This window comes from Oryctolagus cuniculus, chromosome 19, assembly GCF_964237555.1.
Source record: "Oryctolagus cuniculus chromosome 19, mOryCun1.1, whole genome shotgun sequence".
Classification (NCBI taxonomy): Eukaryota; Metazoa; Chordata; class Mammalia; order Lagomorpha; family Leporidae; genus Oryctolagus; species Oryctolagus cuniculus.
Genome location: NC_091450.1, coordinates 23,828,995 through 23,855,719, shown reverse-complemented (window position 1 = coordinate 23,855,719; position 26,725 = coordinate 23,828,995). Strand labels below are relative to the sequence as shown.

Sequence of the window (26,725 nt, the reverse complement as noted above, 5' to 3'; positions counted from 1 at the left end):
CACTGGTTTTGGAATAGCGGCCGACTTCCACAAGGCTGTGCTGGGAAAGCAGTCTGAGGAAGGGTGCTCCTTGAGCCCCATCACTCCTGGCACATAGCAGGTGCTCGGCAAACACTGGCTGAGTGTGAGAGTGGAGCCAGGTAGCCCTGTGTCCAAATCCTGGCTCTGACACTTGATGCCGCCTGTGAGGTTTAGGAGCACAAGCTTCCTCTGAACTGAGTCTCTGTTTTCCTGTTTGAAAAATGGTGAAGATAATAATACCCTTCAGGCTTCTTGGATAGAGAATTCATGAAGCATCATGTTTAACACAACTACTGGCACATGTGGGAACATAATAAATGCCTGGCTCCGATGAATCTAGGTGAGGGCCCTGTATGTGTCAGGGACAGACATCCAGAAGACAGACACACAGGGGGAATAAAATGTTCTTAGGAAAAACAATGGAATAAAATGATAAGTTCGTTTTGATGGAAAAAACCTGAAATCCATGCATCATTATTGATATTTTAAAATTTTATTTGAAAGGTGGAAGGGGATAGATCTTCCATTTGCTGGTTGACTCTCCTAGTGCCTGACACAGCTGCGGCTGGGCCAGGCCACATCCAGGAGCCATAAGCTCCATCCAGGTCTCCCACATGGGTGCCAGGGACCCAAGTACTTGAGCTTCACCCACTGCTTTCCAAGGGAGCACATTAGCAGGAGGCAGAGTCGGAAGTAGAGCTGGGACTCAAACTCGGGCACTTTGATAGGAGCTGCGGGCATCCCACTGGCATCTTCACTACTGCACCAAACACCGACCCCCATAGTTTTTCTAATGCACAGTTTCCAGGAATGTCTTGAAGACCCCTCATACATATTTGTCCAGATGCTGTTTTGGTTTCTGTGATACCAACAAGGTTTTATTCTTTTAAATTTTTAAACTCCAGATGAACATGGAATACTTGTGTATTTTTGCAGTATACATGGAACTTTTCAACAGACACCTGGAGCTTTTTATATTTTGTCTTTCGAAACTCTGACCCTTCCTTTGTGCCTCTATATGGTGGGTCATGTTAATGTAGCGTGTGTGTATGTGTGTGTGTATTTTAAAGATTTATTTATTTTATTAGAGAGGCAGTTACAGAGGCAGAGAGAGAGCGAGAGAGAGGTCTTCCATCCACTGGTTCACTGCCCAAATGGCCACAATGGCCAGAGCTGAACTGATCCAAAGCCAGGAGCCAGGAGCTTCTTCTAGGTGTCCCACACAGGTGCAGGGACCCAAGGACTTGGGCCATCTTCTGCTGCTTTCCCAGGGCATAGCAGAGAGCTGGATCAGGCGTGGAGCAGCCAGGACTCAAACCTGTGCCCATATGGGATGCTGGCACTGCAGGTAGAGGCTTTACCCACCTGGTAAAGCCACAGCACCAGTCCTTAATATGGTATATTCTAAAAGATATTTGAGAAGCAGAGAGACAGAGACTGAGACAGAGAAAGAGAAAGCACACACAACTGAAGACCCTTCCATCCACTATTTCACTCCTCAGATGTCTGCAATGGCTGGGGCTGGGCTGGGACTGAAACTAGGAGCCAGGGACTCAATATGGCTCTCCTAATGGATGTCAGGAACCAGTTACCTGAGCCATCACTCTTGCTTTCCAAGGTGTTCATTACCAGGAAGCTGCACTCAGGAGCCAGAACCAGGTATGGAACCCAGGAACCTGATGTGGGACCCTAGCCACTAGGATGAACACCCACCAGCAGGCTCATTCAGATCCCTGTTGTGAGACAGTGTAGTGGGGTGAATGGTGACCCTCCAAGGAACGCCCCAATCATGGAACCTCTGGGTGTGACTGTATTTGGAAAAAGGGGTCATGCCAGTGTAATCATATTAAGGATCTTGAGATGAGGCGTTCCTTCTGGGTTATCTGGGTGAGCCCTGAGTCCAGTGGCAAGTGTCCTTTTAAGAGGCACACAAAAGGGAGACTCAGGGAAGAGGAGGAGACTTCCAGGGCAGAGATCTTGGCAGCACCAGCAGCCAGGAAAAGCAAGGAACAGACAGACTCCTCCCCAGAGCCCTTGGAGGACCGTGACCTGGTTGTCACCTTGATTTTGGACTTCTGGCCTCCTGGACAGACAGAATTCAGTTCTGCACTGTGAGGCCTCCCGGGCTGTAGTGGTTTGTGAGAGCTGCAGGAAGTGGACACAGCGTGTGCACTCTTCTGGAGATGCGAGGATCCTTTGTACGCAGTAGGCACTTACTGAAGCATCCTTAAACCATGACAGTGCAGGGCTAGGGGATGACAGATTAGCCATCATTTCACCTTGTAGGGACCTAAGGTAGGGCTGGAGGGAGCAGCGGAAGAGCAGGTAACCTAGCAGGGAGGGCCGTGTCTGGGTATTCCCGGGAATATTTCCTGCAGCTTTTCTGAGCGGAGCCCCAGTGACCAGGAAGCATTCAGGTGAGGAAGAGGGAAGGGCATTGCAGGAGAGAGAGCCACATGCTCAGAGGCATGAGACAGCAAGAACAGGCCATCATTCTTGTCTCCATCACCCTCGAGAAGGTCAGACAGCCACGGAGAGCCATGCTGCTCAGAGGGTGGGGTGCACAGGGCTCACCTGGGCGGGGGTGGGGGTGTCTTGTAGAAGAAGCTCAGATTTTGAACTTGAGAGTCTGGGGCGCCTCTAGAGGTGCTGCACTGCTGACCGACTCCCGGGGGGTGCCCATGATGTGGCTGCACTGCCGGCCACACTGCAAGGAGCAGGGCCTCAGTGTGCTAAAGCCTGCAGCACTACTGCCCGTTCCCCTGAGCAGAGCCAGATCCTGGAGCTGCTGAAGCCTGAGGCTGGGGAGGAGAGGCGCCCAGGCTCAGAGGGCACCGCTGATTTTAGAAGCCCTGTTCTCTGAGTACTCTGCTCTTGTTAGTAACCCGTCACACAGCTTCGTTATGACAAAGAAGGGCTAGCTTTTGACTTCTAATGCAATCTCAGAGTCTTTTCCCGTTAATAGATCATTATGTCGTATTTCTACTTGTTGATGCAATATGCATGTTTACTATTAATTGGTAATTACAATGATCATTTTTATCACACAAAATTATTACACACCATCAAACAATAATGATGAACAATTATTAATCATTAATAAGTGAGTTATATGTAAGCTATCTCGTTTCTGGCCTCCTAACAGGTGTGGACAGCAATCTCTCTATTCTGTTTCCTTCTGGGGAAGTGACCTCGTGGGTTCTGGGGGTGAACTGAGCTATGCCCAAACCTGCTTCTACTTTGCTGGGAGCACTAGGGAACTTAGTGTGAGTCTTATATTTAACTCAAGGCCAACACACACACTGCTGAGTTCTCTTTGAAAAAGATTTCTTTATGTGAAAGGCAGAGTGACACAGAGAGGGAGAGACAGAGAGATATTCCATCCTCTGGTTCACATCCCAGGTTGCCCCAATAGCTGAGGCTGGGCCAGGCTGAAGCTGGGAGCTAGCAACTCTATCTGTGTCTCCCATGTGGATGGCACAGATTCAAGCACTTGGGCCATCGTCTGCTGCCTCCTGGGCACGTTAGCACCACAATGCATGCCCTGTTACTGAGTTCTTGGCTAACTAGATGTATCAGAGAAATATTGACAGTTGGAAGGGAGCTAATATTCTGTTGTACTGAGAGTTGTGTGAGATGAAAGCCACTATGTAAGTCTACCTTTGGCGGCAGTAATAGCTAAGAGGTGCCTCTTTTCGATTGTTTTTTTTTTTGTTTGTTTGTTTGTTTTTTTGTTTGTTTTTTTTTTTTTTTTTGAAGAACAGTATTGGGTGACCTTGAATAGAAGGGAAGGGACTTCAGAAGTGATGGGAACAAGACAGATAGGCATAAAGGGACGAGGACAGTGTGGTCTCAGAGGTCAGATGGGAGTTAGGTGCCGGTAGCTGGCATAGCCCTAAAGACAGCTTGAATCTAACCACAGACAGATGTGGCAAGTCCGTAAGTCCACTGGGAGTGGATTAAAGGAAGGAAGGAATGGTGCAGCTAGGTAATTGATACAGAAACATATGCATTTTCAGATTTTTGGGTTAAGCTAATTTGAATACAGAGTTCCTCCCACTTGTCTAGGAATTTGCAATGGCACTGTGTATAGTAATGCAGCGAGTGGCAGGCATTTGAATGGGAGGTTAAAATACCTCTTGGGATGCCTGTGTCCCACATTAGAGTGGCTAGGTTCAAGTCCCAGGTCTACTCTAAATTCCAGCTTCTTGCTAATACACAGCATGGGAGGCAGCAGGTGATGGCTCAGGTAATTGATCCCCAGTCACACATGTGGGAAACCTGGCTTTATTTCCTAGCTCCTGGCTTCAGCCTGGCCCAACTTTGGCTGTTTTGGGCATTTGGGGAGTGAATCAGTGAATAGCATCTCTCTCTCTCATCCCCTCCTTCTCTTCTTCTTCCCTCCCTCCCTCCCTCCCTCCCTCCTCCATTCTCTGCCTTTCAGATAAAAATAAGTAAATAAATACATTGTACAAATAAATAATGTACAAATACCCTGGAAGCTGATACATTACGTTCTAGAGTTCAGAGCCCTTTGGCTTATCTGCCAGGACCTGTTCCTGGAGGCTGTGCTAACAGAGGTTTGCACATGAGGCATCTGTTCTTTGCTGCAGTCAGGTGGCTCCTGCACTTCTGCAGACTGTGTAGAGGCACCAGGTTCGGGGTGCCCCAGAGGCTCCCCATGGTGGCATGCAGGGTGCAGAACACTGGGGACTGGGAGGACATATTTTTACACATAAATATTTATGTCAAATCAGCTCTTGCTAAGAAGGTGGCAAAACAAGGCAAGAAAACACAATGAGACCGAGTAGCCTGATTATTTTTTCCTATGAGAGAGAGAGAGAGAGGTGTAAAAGGCTGGGAATGAAGTGAGAGAAGCAGCCTGGGTGACCTGAGCTGGGAGAAGGCTGCTTTCTTAGAGGCAGAATTTGCAGAGAGCAGTGCTCATCAAATAGTAATGCTGTGAGGGAGGGAAGAAGGCTGGCACATTTTATTAAACACCTGGAATTCTCTGATGGGCATCAAGAGCTCATTTTACAGATGGTCAGACATCAAAGTTGTTTGTTTGTTTGTTAAATAATTGCTTAGGAGTGGTGCTGGGCTCCTGCCCACATCAGCTTGTCCCCAGCCCCAGTGGTCTTCCCATCAGTGTGTTGTGAGCGCCTGGCCAGCTCACTGCAGGGCTGTGGGATGATGGACAGCTAAGGCAGTCTGCCTCTGTGTGCTGTGAATTTCCTATACAATCGTGCATTGAGTCTCTCGCCCAAAATGTAAGCACTAAACATATTAATACAAAAAGTGTACGAGACTGTCTTCTCGATGAAGACTTGTACCTTGAGTGGAAGCCGTGTCTATAGGCAGCCACACCAAACTGTACCAGGATCACTCTGGCAGGAGAGAGAGCAGGCAGGAAGAATGGGCAACTGGAATAATTCGTTTTGTCTATTTCTGTTCAAAAATTTTTTTTCTTTACAAATGGACATTATGGCTGGCGTAATAGATCACACTCACAAAGGAGAGGTCTTTGTAAAGACATAGACAGCATTCTGCTCTCCAGCCTCCGTGTCCTCTTTGGGAACATGATGATAACAACAGGGCTATTTCTTGGATTATCTGAGGATTGAGCGAGGTAATCCACATAAATACTTACCACACTGCTCAGTGCACTGGACACTCAGTGGAGGTCAGATGTTACCTTTTCCATCACATGGCTTTTTGTAGAAGTCTGTTGAGTGGTGGTTGGTGGGCCTGGTGCATGGCGCATGTCTGCCCATAGTGGAGGCTCAGTGTTTCTGTTGTATACCTGGGCCTGACCTTGGCTTTGAGAGCGGGAAGCTCATAAGTAGCTGCTGGCCCTGTTCAGTCGCAGGTCTCCTAAGGGTCCTCTTCCACTGTCCCTTTGGGACACATCCAGTTCTTGCCAAGCCATCAAAGCCTTTGGCAAGAGATTATCCTCAGGGTGTCATACACGTGCAAATGGAACAGAAAGACCTCTGTAATATGGGAAGCCAGCCAGGTTATGGTGATAGAGGGGGGAAAAGATGCCTTGAGGTTGTTCGGATATTTTCTCTTTTTTTTTAACTTTTATTTAGTAAATATAAATTTCCAAAGCACAGCTTATGGATTACAATGGCACCCCCCCCCCCCCCCACATAACAACCTCCCACTCGCACCCCTCCCAACTCCCACTCCCTCTCCCATTCCATTCACACCAAGATTCATTTTCAATTATCTTTATATACAGAAGATAGATTTAGTATATATTAAGTAAAGATTTCATCAATTTGCACCCACACAGAAACACAAAGTGTAAAATACTGTTTCAGTACTAGTTATAACATTAATTCACATTGAACAATACATTAAGGACAGAGATCCCACATGAGGAGTAAGTACACAGTGACTCCTGTTGTTGACTTAACAATTTGACACTCTTGTTTATGGTGTCAATAATCTCCCTAGGCTCTAGTCGTGAGTTGCCAAGGCTACGGAAGCCTTTTGAGTTCACCGACTTCGATCTTATTCCGACAGGGTCATAGTCAAAGTGGAAGTTCTCTCCTCCCTTCAGAGAAAGGTATCTCCTTCTTTGATGGCCCCGTTCTTTCCACTGGGATCTCACTCACAGAGATCTTTCATTTAGGTGGTGTTGTTGTTGTTGTTGTTGTTGTTTTTTTTTTTTTTTTTTTTTTTTTTTTTTTTTGCCAGAGTGTCTTGGCTTTCCATGCCTAAAATACTCTCATGGGCTCTTCAGCCATATCTGAATGCCTTAAGGGCTGATTCTGAGGCCAGAGTGCTATCTAGGACATCTGCCATTCTATGAGTCTGCTGTGTATCCCGTTTCCCATGAAGGATCATTCTCTCCCTTTTTTATTCTATCAGTTAGTATTCGCAGACACTAGTCTTGTTTGTGTGATCCCTTTGACGCTTAGACCTATCAGTGTGATCAACTATGAACTGAAATTGATCACTTGGACTAGTGAGATGGCATTGGTACATGCCACCTTGATGGGATTGTATTGGAATCCCCTGGCACGTTTCTAACTCCACCATTTGGGGCAAGTCGGATTGAGCATGTCCCAAATTGAACATCTCCTCCCTCTCTTATTCCCACTCTTATATTTAACAGGGATCACTTTTCAGTTAAAATTTAAACACCTAAGAATAATTGTGTGTTAATTACAGAGTTCAACCAATAGTACTAGAACAAAAAAATATTAAAAGGGATAAAGTATTACATTGTACATCAACAGTCAGGATATTTTCTCAAGAAGAAGTAGGGAAAGAGATAGAGCATCGCCTGGATTTGAAGAGTCCTTCCAGAGTGGTGGTATTCTTGTTTCATTTTTATTTGGAATGCAGCAGACAGAGAGGTCTTCTGTCTTCTGCTCCACTCCTCAAAGGTCCACAGCAGTTGGGCTTAGGCCAGGCTGACTCCAGGACCCTGGACCCCATGTGTGTCCCCCATGTAGGTAGTGGGGACCCAGCTACTTGAGCCGTCACCTGCTACCTCCCAGGATGTGCATTAGCAGGAAGCTGGATTGGGAGCAGAGCTGGAGCTTGAACTCAGCACGCCACGACAGGATGCGGGTGTTCAGGCAGTGATTTAACTGTGTCACATGTCAGCCCAGAGCGTCATTCAACTGCAGTTTTCCGGAAGGAGCAAAGAGGCCAGCATAATTGTTGTCTGTTGGGTGAGAAGGATACTGATGTTAGGGTCTGTCCATTGTGCTGGAGGTTGTGTTTGGTGTGCTGTGCATGGTTCTCTGTTCCACTCTTCAAGCAGCAGTTCAGGGAAGACATTACAATTGGTTTGACAGAAGCCAACTTCCCTGAGATCGTAGAACTCAAATAAAAAATCGGAACTAGGGTTTATGAATTGGGATTGAGCCAGATCTTTGGGGAGGGGTTGGGGAGGATGGAAAAATAAGAGGCCTGACAGTAAATGGCTGCATTAGGGTCTGATCAGTTTGATTTTCTGTTCTCCTTGGAAATGTGGCAGGAAAGCAGAGGCTTTGTTATTGAAAAAGGACAAATTCATTCATTTATTTAGGTGCCGTGATTGGCTTGGGCCATGGAGGCAAAAGTGATTAAATCGTGAGTTCCTAATCTGATCCATTAGTGGTAACTGCTTGGTGGGAAATTGATTAATGCTGCCTGTTAGGGATATGGGATGGAGATCAGTGGCTCGGTTGCTGCGTCTCTCACGCCCCCTCCTGAAGCAGACCCGTGGCTGTGACACAGAAAGAAGTTCCTTCTTGAATGGCACAGATAAGGGGGCTTTGATTATATCTTCTTAAGGACAAAGATATAAGGTAAAAGGGTAATGCGGCTGGCTGATGCTGAGCATCCTGGGATGGTGGGTGAAAGCCTCATTTTGGGGTATCGCAGAGATAATGAACTTATAATGCTTCTACTGCTTCCAAAGAAAGCAGCCCAGTCTGGGCAAAACCCAGACATTAGGACAAGGGCAGAAACAAACTCTTCTGATAGTAAAGCAGTTGCTGGCAATGAGACTACCAGAGCTCAACGGTGCCACGTGCCAAATCCTGGCTCCGTCTCCTAGGGCCTGAGGGAACTCCAGTGTACATCTCTGTGTTCTCACTCCAAGAATGTGGATCCTGCTCCTGACTCTGGGTTTATATTGAGGATGAAATACATTAACATTATTAGAGTGGTTTGCATGCTGTACATTCCAGTACTCCATTGTACCCTGTCGCTGAGGGTTCCCTGATGAGGATGGACCTACTTAAGTGGGACTAGTCCTTACCCAGACCCAGCCCAGCTCTTGGTATCCAGGTGTCTCTAAGCCTCTCTTCCCCATGCTTTACTTGAAGGCCCTGTTACTATTAATGGAAACTGTATCCCTAATTTCCCTCCCACTGGGCAATCAACTTGCCTCTTAATGCCTGGCAGAAAGATTGACACCAGTGTTCACGTTTAAAGGCTTCGGTGTATGTTGGAAGTCATCTAAATGGGGGGATAATGAACAATCGCCCGGCTGGAGGGTTTTCAAGCTGGGAGGAAAGAAAGGCTTTGCAGACCAGGTTGCAGCCTCCTTGAAGTTATCAACCAGGTATGTGTGTGTGGGGGTGGGGAGTGGGGGTGGGGCAGGGGTCAGCTCCCCAAGACCCAGAGAGATTGAATCCCTCAGAGCCTGGAGCAGTTGGAGTGAGCCCTCCCTTCCTGTCTGAGCTGCTCTCCTAAGTGCCACACCCTACCTTCAGCCTCCCATGCTTCCAGGTCTGTGCCTCTTTCATTGTGAGTGTGTGGTGTAATTCCCACTATAAGGCAACCGTTCACTCTTAGTGATTTTCCAGGGAGTGCTGGGAGAAGACAGGGACAGGCACATCGTGGACTCCTTCAGTTACAGAGAGGTTTATTAGTTTTTTTTTTTTTTTTTGATAGGCAGAGTGGACAGTGAGAGAGAGAGAGAGAGAGAGAAAGGTCTTCCTTTTGCTGTTGGTTCACCCTCTAATGGCCACCGCGGCTGGCACACCGCGCTGATCCGATGGCAGGAGCCAGGTACTTATCCTGGTCTCCCATGGGGTGCAGGGCCCAAGTACTTGGGCCATCCTCCACTGTACTCCCTGGCCATAGCAGAGAGCTGGCCTGGAAGAGGGGCAACCGGGACAGAATCCAGCACCCCGACTGGGACTAGCACCCGGTGTGCTGGCGCCGCAAGGCGGAGGATTAGCCTAGTGAGCCGTGGCGCTGCCTATTAGTTTGTTTTTAAAAGCTGTATTTGTTTACTTGAAAGGCAAAATTAAGTGAGAGAAAGAGAGTGAGAGCCAGGGGGAGATGATTGCCATCCTCTGGTTCACTCTCTGAATGGATGCAACATCTGGGGCTGATCCAGTTCAAAGCCAGGAGCCTGGAGCTCCATCCAGGTCTCCCACATGGGTGGCAGGGGCCCAAGCACTTGGCCGTCCTCTACTGCCTTCCCAGGCATATTAGCAGGGAGCTGGATTGGAAGTGAAGCAGTCAGAAATTGAGCCTGCCCTCCTATGGGAGGCCAGAATTCTAGGTGGCCACTTGATCCACTGCATGACAATGCCATACCCAGTCCCAGAGAGGTTTAATAAAACTGTGAACCCAAGGGCATCCACATTAATCTGGACTGGTGTGATGTGTGGCTTTACGCCCGACTTCCCAGTAGTAGTTTCACCAGTGGGGTGGGGCATCCTGGGTGGAAGAATTGTGTCTTGGACAGGTGCCTTTGCCTCTCTGAGTCTTTGCCTGTGATGACTTAGAGTGATGGCAACTAGAAACCATAGGGTCATTTTTCACATTCTTGTATCATGGAGGACATTGTACTAGTCTCCAGTTTCCAATAACAAGCCTGTAGTCTAGCTATTACTGTACACTGTTATGAAGATGAAACACTGAGCCTCAGAGTCAGGGCTTCTCACCCAAGGCTCCATGTCTACTTGACTCTAAACCTGATACTTTATTCCTTCTACATACGCTGCCTTGACCTGAGATGCTTACTGACGCCAAACCCACTCTGGTACAAGAACATAATAAGTGCTCAAAAATTACGTGTTTGTTGTTCATGCATTGGTTCATACAACTACTAATGGTTGACTGGCCCTGAAGCTAGTGTTGGACATCAACTGGTTGACATCTCACATTGCCTGGCTGCCAACCAGCACCTGGCACAGAGTAGCAGCACACAGCACACGGCCTCCTATCTCTCTCAGTGTTCATGGCTATCTCAGAGATGGCCACCAGTGTTTGAGAGCAGCAAGAGGGGACAAGGGATCTGATTCTGTGATGGATCCTTACCAGTGGCAAGCACCAAGGGTCTTTACTGTGCCAGCTGGGAGCTCAGTGATGCAGACTGACAGGGGCTTGGCAATCCCACACCTGTGGACGGTGACACCTCCAGCTTGGACTTGGCCAAGGACTGACTTGAAGAAGCCTTCCCTGGGGGCCCACCTCCATGGTCTCCCATATGCTTACCTTACATCTGTGGTGGGCTGTTGTACTCTTTCCCTATGCCCTCTGCCCCCTCCTGAATTCCTTGAGGACAGCGGTGATGTCACTGATGTGTGCATTCCCAAATGTGCTGTGTAAGGCCAGCCAGGCAAACAATCAGTGGTTAATCAGTGCAGAGGGAGAGGGACAGAGATGGAGAGGGGAGAAAAAAACAGAGGAGGGAAGAGAAGGAAGGAAACAGAATATAGGGAGAAAAGGAAAAAGAAAAGGAAGTGGAAGGAAGGAGAGAGAGAAAGAGAAATGAAGGTGGAAGGAAGGAGAGAGAGAGAAATAGCAGTGAAGGTGGAAGGAAGGAAGCAGAGAGAGAGAGAGAGAGAGAGAGAGAGAGAGAAGTGAATGTGAGGGAGATTGGGAATCCTGGCCCCTGAAGGTTTCTCTCTAGTTCTCCAAGGGATGGACTTAGAAAGATGTACACATGACCTGTTTCCTAGGACACGGGGCTGCAGGGTGAGCTTAGGGGTTTTGTTCTGGAAGACCCGATTCTCTCCGAGTCTCATCTCCCTTGTCTGTGAAATGGACTTACGCTCACCCATCTCGCATTGTTGTTGTGGAAATTAAACCATATAATCAAGATGAAAGAGGCACAGCCCCCAGGAGCCTGGGATGCTGTACTTGGGAGAGAAGCTGAGGTGGGGAGAGACAGGTTGTCCAGCCTCTGCTGCTGACTTGGAACCCTTTCCTGCTCTGAGCACTGCAGTCGTTACACGCTTTCATTGGATGCCTTTCTGTGGCTTAATAGTCGACTCTGTCTGTTGCGGGACCTTTTCTGGGGTTCACACAGACTGTGCTATTTTGAGTCCTGCATCATTAAGATAATTAGGAGCCTAGATGAGGTTTAAATACTATTAAGGGTTTGGTGCACACTGGCTGGCCCTGGTGGCAGAGTCACTTGGGGATGCAGCCTCTGCTTGCCAAGCCCAGAATCTTGATGAGAGCACAGTGACTCTCTTGGGCAAAGGAAGGAAGAGAAGTAATGTGCTTGAGCCACTTCTACATACCAGGGGTTCTACAAAGAATTCTACCTGCATTGTCCACTGTAATTTTGGCTTCTTAATGAAATGTCTTTTTTTTTTTTTTTGAGATTTTTTTTTATTTATTTGAAAGTCAGAGTTACACAGAGAGAGAAGGAGAGGCAAACAGAGAAAGAGGTCTTCCATCCACTGGTTCACTCCCCAGTTGGCTGCAACGGCCAGAGCTGCACCGATCCGAAGCCAGGAGCCAGGAGCTTCTTCTAGGTCTCCCATTTGGGTGCAGGGGCCACAGCAGAGAGCTGGATCGGAAGTAGACCAGCCGGTACTAGAACTGGTGCCCATATGGGATGTCAGCACTGCAGGTGGCAGCTTTACCTGCTACGCCACCACTTCGGCTCCTCTTACTGAACTTTCTAGGTGAGTGCGGTTGCTCCCTCTTTACAGATGAAGAGATAGGATGGTGGGGCAGTAAAGCCTTGTGCCCCGCATGCAGCGGCTGGGAAACTCCACTGCCCAGGTGGCCTTGATCACTTTTTGGGACCTCTGTCAACTTAAGTTTTCTGGCTTGTGAAAAGAAGATAATTCAGAGTTGTTCAGAAAACTCACTATGACTGAGGTAGGACCTGTAACGCCCTCATCACAGGGCTGTAGGCCCATTACCAGGTTGTTTGTCCCAAAGCTTTGGGACTCTGAGCTTAACAGCTCTGAACCCAGCTTATGTCCCACTGGGAAATGCACGAAGGGTCTGACTGTCCCTTATTCTCTTTAGGGCATGTGCACTCTTGGTTCCTGTTTTGAGAATTAAGCTGGGCCATGTCTGTGAACCTGCGTCTTTACCCATGATGCTGTGAGAACTTAGAGTTGTGTGCACAGACCCACCTCTGTAGCAGCAGTGAAAATGACTATCTGGGCCAGGTGTTTGGTTAGGAAGCCTGTGCCCCACAGAGGAATGCCTGTGTTTGCATCTTGGCTCCAGCTCCTGACTCAGGCGTCCTGCTAATGTAGAACCTGGGAGGCAGCAGGTGATGGCTCAAGTAGTTAGGTTTCTGCCACCCAAATGGAAGACCTGGACTGAGTTCACACTCCTGGCTTGAGCTCCCTTCCCCTCCTCATGCTATCATTATGAACATTTGGGGAGGGAACCAGAAGATGGGAACTTAGTCTCTCTCTCTCCCCCCCCTTCTCCCCTCCCCCTCCTCCTCCCCACTCTCTCTATCCCTATCCCTCTCTCCCCTTCTCCCTCTTCCCCCCTCTCCCTCACTCTCCTCCTTTCTCTCCCCCTCTCACTCTCCCTCTCTCCCTCTCCCTCTCTATTTCTCTGTCTCTCAGATTAATTAATTAACAAAACGAGAATGAGATACTGATGTTTCCAGAAGTATGGTTTTGTGTTTATGCTTTTATCTCATCTTTCCAATGACTCCAGGTCATTGACTGCTATTTATCTCATCCTCAACTTCCTGCCATTTTAATCTCCAAATGTTTTCTGAGCATTGTCTTTGTGTGGGATAATATTTTAGACACAGGTGTGAATGAGAAGATACAGTTCTACTCTCCAGGAAGCGTTCATCCCAGTGGCTACAAATGTAAAAGGAGAAACTAACAGATGTGAGTGTTGGATACAGTGGTGACGATTTCTCATGGGATAGCCACGTCCCTTATTGGAGTGCCTAGTTCAAGTCCTAAGCCTGCTTCCCAACCAGTTTTCCAATACTGTGCACCTTGGAAGGTAGCAAATGCTGGCTCAGGTACTTGGGAGACCTGGATTGAGCTCCAGCCTCCTGACTTTGGCCTGATTATATTTTGTATATTTCTTAGTCCTTATCCAAATTACTCTCACACAGGTAATTTCTTCAGAGCATCACAGTATTTCCATGTAGTGTGTAGCATGGATGTGTTTATTTTCCTATTTCACAGTAAACATTTTAAACTTTGTGGGTTATGAAGTCTCTGTTACAACTACTCAACTCAGAACAGCATGAAAGCAGCCATGAATAAGGCATCAAAGATGGGTGTGGCCACGTATCAATAAAACTTTATTTATAAAAGCACATGATAGCCATATCTGGCCTGTGAGCTACAGTTTGTCAATGTCTACTGTCTGCCACAGCCACAAGAGCTAAAATGGGAAATATCAGAAAACCGAAAACTGTACTTGAGAGTTCAAGGAACTTTGCCCAAAGTCCCACAATATTCTTTCCAACGTATCAACCTTTCTCATTAGCCATGGGGAGAGAGTAGAGAGGATTAGAAACTGGTCTCAGACTCATGGATTTGCCATAGATCCCTGTGACTACAAGCATTAGTCACTGTCAAACCTGCAGAACTGTGGACACTTGGCTTTGTGTGTTCTAGTGTCTGTAGCAAGTACAGGAAGCTGTGTCTGTGTCCCAGGAAAGTCATCTAGAAGCCGGATAACTGATTCCCAATATGTCAGGGTGGTTAAAAGTACGGACGTGGAGGCCGACAGCCCAGGAACGAAGAGTGGGTGACTGCGTATCTTAGCTTCCTTGTTGGTAAGTGAAGATACCAATAGAATCTTCAAAAGACACATTGAGTGAGAATTAAGGCAGCTTACGGGAAAAGTACCTGTAAGAGTGCCTGGCATGGAACAGGTGTTTCTGGCTCTTATCGTTATTGCTATTTTGCTCACATGAGATGTGCGAATTAGCATATTTACTGCTCCTAGCTTCCTGTGCTCTGGTGCAGAGTTTCCTTACCCTCAGCACTGTTGACATTTGGAGCTGGATAATTCTTTGTTGAGGGGCCTGTCTTGTGAATTTCAGATGCTTAGCAGCATCTCTGGCCTCTATATACTGAGTCTTGTAGCAGCCCCTTCCCTCAGTTGTAGAACCAGAAACGTGTCCTGACATTGCTAAATGTTTTCTAGGTCCTGGGGGGCAAATCGCTCCGATGAGGAACCAGTGGTCTAGTGTCACTGTCTCCTCCTTGTGATGGTCTATCCAGTTCTGACATGTGTCTTTCTCACAGAGACAAATTAACAGGCAGTAAGAAAAGGTATTGAAAGCAATTATCTCCTAATTGAGGCCCTTTCATTGATATGGGTAATTGATGGCCTTTTGAAAAAGTGCACAACTTGAGGGAGGTGTTTCTGATTAAAACCAAACATTTTTGAATGTCACCTGCACCAAATCTCTAGGCTTTCCCCTTGACGACAGAGAATGTTCTATGATCTGGCCAATCACTTGTGGAAAGTAGAGTAGGAAAGAGTTTTCTAGGTTAGACCATGATAGAGAGAGACAAAGCCATCATTCATTTATCAACAAACCAAAGACTGCTTTTATAGTTAAGACAGCCAAGAGGAGTGAGATGTTGTTTCCTTGTTCCCGAAACTCACCATCTAGTCCAAAGAGGCAAACAAATGATGAAGCAGTCTCCCAAATTAGAACTACAGAACAAGATGGGATCTTAAACAAGTCTTTTATCTTTTGGGACATTGATTTTTTTTTTTTAACTGAGTATAGGAGGATTCTGCTGTGTTGTAGAGGAGAGTGTGGAAATGTTGAATCTCCCATTTTCCTTTATGGTAAGATGTCCATAAAATTATTGCCACAGGCTCAAGAAACTCATAAGGAATGTCTATGATTTTCATTTCACTGTTTTTCTGAGGAATAATAGTTTGGTGAGCAGTGGGCTGTTGAAACTTGGCTCCTTGCCCCACGATGTCTTTAGAAATTCTCATCCCTGGGGCTGGTGTTGTGGTTAAGCCACGGCTTGCAATATTGGCATCCCATATTAGAGTGCCAATTTGAGACCTAGCCGCTTTGTTTCTAATCCAGCTCCCTGCTAATGCACTTGAGAAAGCAGCAGTAGATGGCCCAAGTGCCTGGACCCTTGCCACCCCTGTGGGAAACCAGGATGACGTAGCCCAGCCCTGGCTGTTGCAGCCATTGGGGAATGAACCAGCAGATGGAAGATCTCCAAGTCTCTCTGTCTCTCCCTTTGTCTCTGTCATCCTGCCTTTCAAATAAACAAAAATAAATCTAAATGAACCAACAACAACAACAATGCAACAGAAATTCAGGTGCGTGATTTCTTCTGACTCCTCCTCAGAGTCTGGTTGTTGGCCCAGCTGGGAGCACCAAGATGAGATGTTCCCGTGCCCTGCTCCTCAGGGTGCTGAGAGAGAAAAGGCTTCTGGGACGTGGGAAGTGCACGCCTTTCTTTCCTACTTGAGTGCCAGGCTCCTTCAACTCGCTTGGTGCATTTTCCCTCCATTTCGCCCACAGTACCCAAGGGAAGCAGCATATCAAACCAGGCTATAGGCTTTGCTTTAATTGAAAGGCAAAAGGAAGTAACTGGTTTGCTCTGTCAATTACCATATCGTCAGTTCTGACAACTGGTTCATTCACTCATTTAGGAGCAATTCAGTGTCACATGAAAGAGGAAGCGGGGTGGAAATGATCCTTCTTGGTGGGGAAGAATATTTTGCAGTTGACATTGTTTGGAATTGATGGTGCATGTAATCCCATAAAGCAGATCAAATCTTGGGGATTTTATTATTGTTTTAAAATTTCCTACACAGTCCATTTCTTGCATCAGGATGCATGAAGGTAGTCGTTGATCTGTGCATGCATTCACTCCTGGGTTGTTTTTTCATGTTTGAGACACGCACCCATGTGCTTTACAGAATAAAATAGCTGAACTTTTAAAAAAATTACTTATTTATTTATTTTGACAGGCAGAGTGGACAGTGAGAGAGAGAGACAGAGAGAAAGGTCTTCCTTTGCCGTTGGTTCACCCCCCGCCCCCAATGGCCAGTGCAGTGCACTGTGCTGATCCGAAGGCAGGAGCCAGGTGCTTCTCCTGGTCTCCCATGCGGGTGCAGGGCCCAAGCACTTGGGCCATCCTCCACTGTCACTGTCCTCCTGGGCCACAGCAGAGAGCTGGACTGGAAGAGGAGTGACCGGGACAGAATCCGGCACCCCAACTGGGACTAGAACCCAGTGTGCTGGCGCCGCAGGTGGAGGATTAGCCTATTGAGCCATGGCGCTGGCCTTACTTATTTATTTTTAAAAATTTATTTGAAAAGCAGTAGAGTTACAGAGGGAGGGAGGGAGGGAAGGAGAGAGGGAGGGAGAAAGGGAGAGAGGGAGAGATTGAGATCTTGAGAGCTTTCATCTGCTGGTTCACTTCTCAAATGGTCTCAATGGCCAGGGTTGGGCCAGACAAAAGCCAGAAGCCAAGAGCCCCATCTGGGTTTCCCATATGGGTGGTAGAGGCCCAAGTGCTTGAGCCATTTTCCAGTACTTTCCCAGGCGCATTAGCAGGGAGCTTGATTGGAAGTGGAGTAGTCAGGACTTGAACCAGTGATTGTATGGCATAGTGGTGTTGCTGGCAGTGATCCAACACAGTGCACCACAACCCTGGCCCCAACATCTGAACTTTGCTTAAAAAGTGGTGCGCATCACATTCACTCATCTCTCATTAGCCAAAACAAGACACACAAGTGCATGTGGCTGTCAGCAGGGCAGGCCATAATTCTTCCATAGAGCAGCAGATGTTTTGGATGGCGGTACAACTGACTATAGCACAGCATGATCAAATCCAGATTAATAGAAGCAAACGTCATAGGTATTAATTTCCTGTTCAATATCAGCAGTTATCGTTAGTTTTGGTAAACAGGAGACCACCTATTCTCTGTGAAAGGACTTGCTGCCCAGCTATGATGAGTGTGACCAGCAGGTAGCCTAAAGCTACCAGCTCCATCAGAATCACTGCCAGTCATCACATGGTTGCCAGAGCTCCTGTATCCAGTGACTAAATGAGCAGGTGCATATATGTTGGACCATTTTTTTGGCCTCAATAAAGACAACCCTAATGGACGATATTTATCCCAGAGATTCTTGTTGAGTTGTCTCAGGCTTTTTAAGATCACCTTCTCCCTCTGCCCAACCTTGTTTCTTCCTCGTTTCTATCATAAATATCTTGCAGTAAAGATTCCATCCCAGCATTTGCTTCTGAGACATTGTTGATAGTGGTAATGATCATAATATTAGCAGTACATACAATAATACAACAGTAAGATTGATGTATTTGTTACATTGTGTTCTCCATCATGGCCAACAAGGGGTAAGAGACCAGATTGCTTAATCGATTATTAAGGCAACAGATCATTCCTTAAGGTTTTGTCTGATAAAAACCACCATTTTGTTCCTTAAGGATTTTGCACTCTTGGGCAAAGCCTTCCAGGGCTCCACTATTGATCCTTTAGGATCAACCAAATGCTTAAATCTGAGTCCCAGAACATCTGGAACTGAGAGAGTTTGGGGCCCAGAAGAGTCCTTTAAGAGAATCCACCGGCTTTTAGCTGCCAGAGGTTACCAGGAGTTCACCCTGATGGACACTCAATGTTCTGTGGTCTGGTTCTTCTTTATAATTAAGATCACTTTATGAAGCCTCTGTTTATTAGAGTGTACAAGAAAAGGACCCATATTTCAATCTAGAGAGGCCTCCTGAGTTTGAATTCCAGCTCTCCATCTACTGCCCGTTTGACAGCAGGTGAGTCACTTAACCTCTCTGAAACTCTTCTGTAGACTGGATGACAGCACTTCCCCTATAGGGCTGTCATGGGAATTAGATGAATCCTATATATAAAGCTCTTGGCAAAGTGCATGGCCTGTGGAAGGGGCTGAGCAAATGTGCGATTCCTCCCCTTCCTCCTCTTACTCCTGAAGGAAATATATAAGACTTCCTTGTTGGATAGGTAATTTGGTCTCTTCACATGGTAACTCTGGATCCTGCTAGTAAGTCAACAATGTGCAGAAAAAATGGACGTCTTCCTCCCACCCTATGCTCAGTAGACATTCATTTTGACTAATGTTTCTGGTTTGACATGTACTAAAGAATTTGGAGGGTTTCCTCTTAGATATGACCTCCTCCAGGTCAGTGGTGAGTGTCTAGCAAACTGGGTTGAGAAGCTTTTTGCAATAGCTTGTGGGCTAGACAGGAAAGAGAACAGAGATTGGTAAATGATGTCTGTTACAGGGGCGGAATTAGGGAGTAGTGGCACGTGTGCCACCTAGTTGAAATCTCTATGTCACATCAACAGAATAGGTCCTTCTTTCACAGGTAGGTGTTTTCAAGCCTGTCAAAGCTCATAGGAAGTCAGGTCCAGGTTTGCCTTCACTGTGATTTTGAACTTCTATATCTGGCCAAGTGGAGTTGAACAAAACCTATTTGTTGGAGGCAGATGGTGAAGTCTGGTAGATGCTATGATAGGAGGATCCTAATTTGGCAGTGGTGACTGGAGTTTGAGGTTATGAAGAATATGCCTAAAGTAGTCTAGAGTGTGAACAAGGGACCCTGAGTTGGGAGAAGGAAAGACCATCTTAGTTCTAAAATCCGTTAATGTGAATGCTGTTCAGTTTATCCTGTTGGAGAGATTCTTTACCAAGCCTTCAATGGTGGACACAGTCTTTGAATCTTTAATCCTGTTCCTTGGGGCTAACGCTGTGACATAGTAGGTTAAGCCTCCACCTGCAATGCTGGCATCCCAAAACAGTGCCGGTTGGAGTCCAAGATGCTCCACATCCAATCCAACTCCATGCTAATGTGCCAGGGAAAGTAGCAGAAGATGGTCCCAGTCCTTGGACCACGGTGCCCTGCACCCACATGGGAGACCTGGAAGAAGCTCCCTGGCCCCCTGGCTTTGGCCTGGCCCAGCCCTGGCCATTGCAGCCATTTGCAGGGTGAACCAGCAGATGGAAGATATTTTTTTTTTCTCTCTCTCTCTCCCTCTCTATCTTTGCCTTTTAATAAGTAAATAAATAAATAAATCAATCTATCTTTATAAAAAATACTCTGCCTCATTTCTTCGATCATGTGCTTTGCACTACAGTGTTCCCAAACTATTACTAGTTCTCAGATCTCTCCTTTTTTAAAAAAATATTTACTTGAAAGAGTGAAACAGAGAGAAGGAGACACACACACAAACACACACACACAGAAAGAGGGAGGGAGGGAGTGGTTCACTCCCCAGTTGGCTGCAATGGCTGGAGCTACACCAATCTGAAGCCAGGAGCCAGGAGCTTCTTCCAGGTCTCCCACATGGGTGCAGGGGCCCAAGGACTTGGGCCATCTTCTCCTGGTTTCCCAGGCCATAGCAGAGAGCTGGATCAGAAGTGGAGCAGCTGGGACTTGAACCAGCGCCCATATGGGATGCCAGCACTGCAGGCAGCAGCTTTACCCACTATGCCACAGCACAGGCCCCCTCAGATCTCTCCTAAGCTTCATCCTTCTCCCTGAGGCTCTAAGCCATTTTTCTGCCTGAATGTCTTTTTTTCTCACTTTGTTGTCATGGCCAACTCTTACTTCTTCCTTCAAGACTAAACTGAAGTAGATTCCTGAGGATGATACTTCTCAAATGTTATATGTTTATGGACCACCTGGAGAAGTCGGTAAAACAGATTTCTGGGCTGAATCTCCAGGATTTTCTGATTCACTAGACTGGGAGGAAAGCCTGGGAATTTGCACTGATGCCCACTCAGCAGTGACAGTGCTGTTGCTGGTCGGTGCACCATGGTATAGCTGTGTCCTAGGACTTTGCCTCTCCATGTGTGGTCTGTGAGCCAGCAGCATTAGCATCTTCTGAGATCATGATGGAAATGGAAAATCCGGAGCCCCCTCCCCCCAGGAAAGCTACTGCATTGGGGGCTGCATTTTAACAAGACCCCCAGGTCAGTCCTGTAGAAGAAATGACATCACCCACGGGGGAATCTTCTCTGACTCCCTTTGCTAGAACAGGTGCCCATACTTTTCCCCAGGGTCCCCCCTCCCCCCACATTGTTCATTGTCCCTGTCACATGACAGTCACGATAGTCTACCTACTAGACTTTGCATTTCTGAGAGCAGAGTCTGCATGGTTATGGCATCTGTCCATCTCTGAGGAGAGTGCCTGCCTTGCAGGATGCTCTCACAAGATACGTTAAATGGACAGATAGGGCAGGAGGCCCTAGACTCCGCTCACCCACCTCCCTCTTGTCTCATTCCAGTTCTCTTGTGTGCAGTCTTGAAGAGAGATTTTTTTTTCTCCGTGATTCAGGATTATGGATGAGTGCTGCACATGGGAGTCTTTTGAGCCATTTAGGAAGATGAGGGTTTTCCAGGCACACTGGCTCTTAATTACATGCAAATAATTACTGCCCTAATCATGAGTCATTCTCTCCTGTCCATGTGATCTGGTCCTGAGGATCTCTGGTCGGTAACACTGTGTGTGTGTGTGTGTGTGCGTGTGCGTGTGCGCACACACGCAGAGTTCATGGCTTCCATGATGGACGCAGTACCTGATCTCCTATTTGATGTGTTTAATTCCCCAGAATCCTTTGCTTTTTGATTCTTGGGGAATCTGTTAAGACACCCTTAATGCGATCTTAGTGTGGTAAGGTGGAGGGGAGGGAGATGTAGCCATTGCATCGCCTGTCCTCAAACGGGGGTACTGAACCAAGAGTTTCACCAGTACAGCGTCCTCACCTTCCTCCGTGACCTCAGAAATATCTCTTTTCCTGACTATTTTCTCATGGCAGGGCTGAGTTTTATTTGTAGTTTGTAACTTCTTTCTTTCTTTCTTTTTTTTTTTCTTGAAGGAATTTATTTCTTTTAATTTTTTTAACTTTTATTTAATGAATATAAATTTCCAAAGTACGACTTATGGATTACAATGGCTTCCCCCCCCATACTGTCCCTCCCACCCACAACCCTCCCCTTTCCCACTCCCTCTCCCCTTCCATTCACATCAAGATTCATTTTTGATTATCTTAATATACAGAAGATCAGATTAGTATACATTAAGTAAGGATTTCAACAGTTTGCTCCCACACAGAAACATAAAGTGAAAAATAATAGATGATTTTTTTTAAATGATGATGAAATCAGATCAGACCTATTGTCATGTTTAATCCCAGTGAGAGTCACTTCTTTATTTCTTAACCTTCTTCTCTCCCTCTCCTGCTTTTCTAACTCACCTCTCCCTTCTTCCCCCTCCCTTTAACCTCTATCCCCCTCTCCCTCCTTCCTCGCTGCCTTCCTCTTTCTCTTCCTTATTTCTCCCTCTCTCCCTCCCCTGCCTTCCTTCACTTTTTCAGGTGTCAACATAGCAGGCGGTCATAGATGGGGCTGCTGTACCTGAAGTGTTCGTGATGTGGCTGTAGCATCAGTCTCCTTTCCTTTGAAACAGTTCGAGGTTTCTGTGGGATGCGATTTACAGACCACTGGAACTGATCATCTCTGATGGACATTTTGTCCCTAGCAATTTTACATACGTGTTAGCACACAGACACTTTAGGTTAGAATCGGGTATTTGCATCTCATAGCAAAGCAATGTTAAAACCGTCACCCTGGGCCCTCAGAAGAGGCAGCGCTTGCTGTTCAGGGTGACTTACAGCCACTGGCTCTGACTTGGATGTTTCCAGATCACGTCCATCCCTGTGCCTCTGTGCTGCACTCCCCCACCTCTTACCTGGCTTCCCAGCTTGCCTGTGCCCTCTGCTTTGGCTTCTGGCTGTGGGTCAATCCCTCTTTTGCAAGTAGATGGTGCTCCTTTCAGGGGTTGCCAAACATCTTCTCATTTGCCCATTCAATAAATGCTCTCAGCAAAGATTTCTTTCAGCAAGTTCTGTATGCCAGCCACTGTGCTGAGCACTGAGAATGTAGTGATGTGGTGGAAGAAAATCCTTGCTTTCTGTGTTCTCATGGTCCCTGAACATGCACAGGTCAGTATCAGTCAAGTGATAGGTTCAGTGGTAGAAATGTGTGTGCGGCAGCAAGAACAGGAACTCTGTTGGGAGGTCAAGTAGGGTCGGGGAAGGTTCCCAAGAAAGGTACTGTCTCAGTTTTGAAGGAAACAGTCAACTATTGGACCAGGGAAGTGGAAAGGCCATGGAAGCTATAGGATTGCACACAAAAAAAACTCACACTTATAAAGGTCTGGGACAGCTGTGGGCATTCAGAAAGATCTAGAAATACTGGAATTGAAATGGAGGAGAGTGGCAGATGATGAAGTAGAGAAACAGGGCTGGATCGTGAAGGAGCTTTACCTTGTAGATGGTAGGTTGACAGGGAAGCCTTTTACAAAATCCTGTTTTCCTTCAAAAGTCATCATGGAAGATTTGGAAGACAAATAAATATTAAAGAGGTTGGAAAAAAATTTTACCTTATATACAGAATCCCACTATCTAACGGCAATACTTATTATATTCTTGGCTATTTCTCTTTTTTTAAGATCTATTTTATTTATTTGAAAGAGCATCAGAAAGGGGAGGGAAGGAGGGAGGGAGGGAAGGAGGGAGGGAGGGAGGGAGAGAGATCTTCTATCCATTGGTTCATTCTCCAAATAGCAGCAACGATCAGGGCTGGGCCAGGTTGAAGTCAGGAGCCAGGAACTCCATCCAGATCTCCCACGCAGGTTACACGAGTGCAAGTACTCGGGCCGTCTTCTGTTGCTTTCCCAGGAGCATATGCAGGGAGCTGGACTCTAAGCAGAGCAACCAGGACTCGAACCAGCACTCCAATATGGATGCTGGCACAACACAGGCCCCTCTTATTTCCTCCCAGTCTTTTTTTTTTCTATGTGGTTTTTTGTATAGTGGAGGTAATAACAATGTGTAGAGTTTAAAACAAAGTTAAGTTCAAACTTGCCTGCCAGAGCAGCCGTTTCATGGGCTGAGCTGCTGAGCCGTAGCTTGGACTCTACAGAAGATGTTAGTGAACTGGAAGTCACCTAAAGTCTTCTGCTTTTTAAATGTTTTCTTTTAGAATACTTTGGATTCACAGACAAATTGCACGGCTAAGATGTAGAGCTCCCATATGCCCTTCATGCTAGTTTCCCGCTGAAAGTCTTATCCTTGCTTGAAGTTTGTCCCTGTTACTTGTTTTTAGTCCAATAGAAAACAGGCGAGTCATGGGGATTTGTGTGAGAATATAACGTCCGGTTCTGCTTCCTGGCGCCTCCCAGGCTCGTCCCAGCTCTAGAACTGCACAATAAGAATGAGAGTTCATACTGATAGCCATCGGGAACAGACCTGTAGATCTTCCTTGCTGAAGCAGGAAATTAACTCAGACTGTCAAAAGATTCCCCACCGCTGCATTCTACCTGAAATAGCATCACAGGGTCCCTGTTCTATGAGCCTTCCTGGGGCCTACACATGAGCCCATAGCCAGCTGGAGGTGGTTCTGCTGTGTCAGACTCTGGGTCTCTCTTGTCTGGGTATGGCGAAGGTGAAGTGTGGGGCCAGAAATCATTGTGTTTTGGCTAGAAATGCAGTATCCAGCATGACCAAGAATGGTATAGTCACAAATACTTACGATGTCTTCCCCTAACTCCACACCAGTAACAGCCCACACAAGCCATATAGTTTAATTCTTTGCAACTTCTCTGTTGTTGTTATTTGAAAAGGAATGTGGGAGAGAAGCAGGGAGGGAGAGAGAGAGAGAGACTGAGATTGAGAGAGAGAGAGAGAGAGAGAAGGAGAGAAAGAAGGGGAGAGAGAGAGGGAGAGAGAGAGGGAGAGAGAGGGAGAGATCAGTCCCATCGCTGTTCACTTCCCAAGTGCCCTCAATGACTGGGACTCATCTGGGACTGAACCTGGGCTGCTGGGAACTCAATCCAGGCCTCACATGTGGGTGTCAGGGGCCAGGTATTTGACCCAGTACTGTTGGATGTGGTCACCTCAATCTGTATCTGGATACTTGCCCAACTTTGCATTCTGTGCTTGTCCAGACTCCACTTGGGTTCGACGCTCTGACTGGGGGCAGGTGGTCAGAACCCAGTGTATTTTTCCCTCCCTGGCCAGCTGCAGTGGTGCCTGTAGAAGCAGGAGCCAGTGGTCTGTACTACTTAAGCCCTGCGTTTTGATGTTAGAGTTGTGTGCTGTTGTCTTGAAACGCCTGTGAAGTCTGCAGGAAATGCACTCCCTCTCCCTCCGCCAAATCACCCTTTTGATTTTCCATCAACTGACTCAAAGTACTTCTGCCTCTTGTTTACCCCAAGTTCATTATTTTATTACCATTTCATTATTATCTTTATTTTATTACCATCTCATTATTTCACTGAGGGGAGATGTTTCCATGGTGAGGCGCTTTGAACCCAGCTACTGCACATTAGCATACCGGTTAGGAGCTTTTCTTTAGGAGGGGACATGATTCAGGATGCCCTGGAGATTCTCACAGGGGTTAAGGCCCTTTCTAATTCCCCGTTTTATGTTTTGTGGGAGAAGATAGATTCAAGGTAGTGGGATGAACTCCACGGTGCATGTGGGTGGATGAAAGACCCAGTAGCTGTTTCCTTTATTCTAATTAGCCTGTTCACTTAGCATATTATTGGACGTTCTCAGTCCAACCCACGGATGAATACGTCCCCGTGCCCATCCCTCTAGATTTCAGACCCTGCTTGGAGAGACTGATGGGGAGGGAAGCAAGCAGGTATAACAGTTTTCCACGAGGCAGGGAAGCCAGGGTGCAGGTGCACAGGGGAAAGACCAGCAGTGGTCTGCCTGCCATGTTCTTGCTGCTCCCCCCAGCCTCGTTAGCCACCTCTCTCTCTCTTTTTTTTTTTTTTAACAGGCAGAGTGGACAGTGAGAGAGAGAGACAGAGAGAGAAAGGTCTTCCTTTGCCATTGGTTCACCCTCCAATGGCCGCCACGGCCGGCGCGCTGCGGCCAGCGCACCACGTTGATCCGATGGCAGGAGCCAGGTGCTTCTCCTGGTCTCCTGTGGGGTGCAGGGACCCAAAGACTTGGGCCATCCTCCACTGCACTCCCTGGCCACAGCAGAGAGCTGGCCTGGAAGAGGGGCAACCAGGACAGAATCTGGCGCCCAGACAGGGACTAGAACCCGGTGTGCTGGCGCCGCAAGGCAGAGGATTAGCCTAGTGAGCCGCGGTGCCGGTCTTGGCCATCTCTCTTGATGTGAGCTTGCCCCAGGGATTGACGCCCACTAGGTTGATGTATAAACCATCATGAGAATGGATCCCTTCCCACTGAAGGCAACACTGCTGGGGATGCTGGATCCACAAGAATCAGTTGTATACCCAGAACAGATTGTCCAGAACTCTTCCCAAGTCCACACTCAGTGACTTTATGTTGGTTGCTTGTGGTGGCCCATGGTGGGGTCATTTACACTATGATAACCAGCAAATATTACAAAGCAGAGATATTTTTTGTCTCCCCCAGAAGTCTGGCTATGAACTGTTGACCAGCGTTATCTAGTATGTGTACCGTTAATATCTGCAGGTTGGTAGGTTGGGAATTGCAAGTCCTAGGTGGTACCAGGAGGGGCATGTCCTATATCTTCTTTCTTACCTTCCTTGTTGTGTTTGGGGCTGAGCAAGAACCCTCCTGATGGATGCATTAATGATGCATCCTAGCCTGGGAGGTTTTTGGTGGTTGTGTTTTGGTTGCTTCTTCATGCTGGTACTACCTACCTCTGCTCCGATGCTCTTCTGATAGCTACTAGGTAACGCGGGTTCTAGATTCCACTTTCTTTGAAGCCACCTCACTCTGGGCCGTGGTACGTTGGTGAGGTGGGGGAGCAGAGAGATGAAATAAGAAACAAAGTGAGGAGAGGGCTGCTCGCATGTTTCTGTCCTTTACTAACTGTCATTAAATGTCTTTCCAAAAATGCCAGAAATAGATCTAATGGAGGCTTAAGTTTCATACTGAAACTGTTGGCTGGTAGTGGGCCTTGCTTTGGACAAATGGAGGCAAGTGGAAGCCACCACTAAG

At 47.0% G+C, this 26,725-nt stretch overlaps 1 protein-coding gene across 3 annotated transcripts in view; it reads left to right on the top strand.

Moving 5' to 3' along the window:
* Window positions 1–26,725, top strand: part of SHISA9 (shisa family member 9) — a 319,156-nt gene that overhangs the window by 207,561 nt on the left and 84,870 nt on the right. The gene's annotated exons all lie outside the window — the stretch shown is intronic.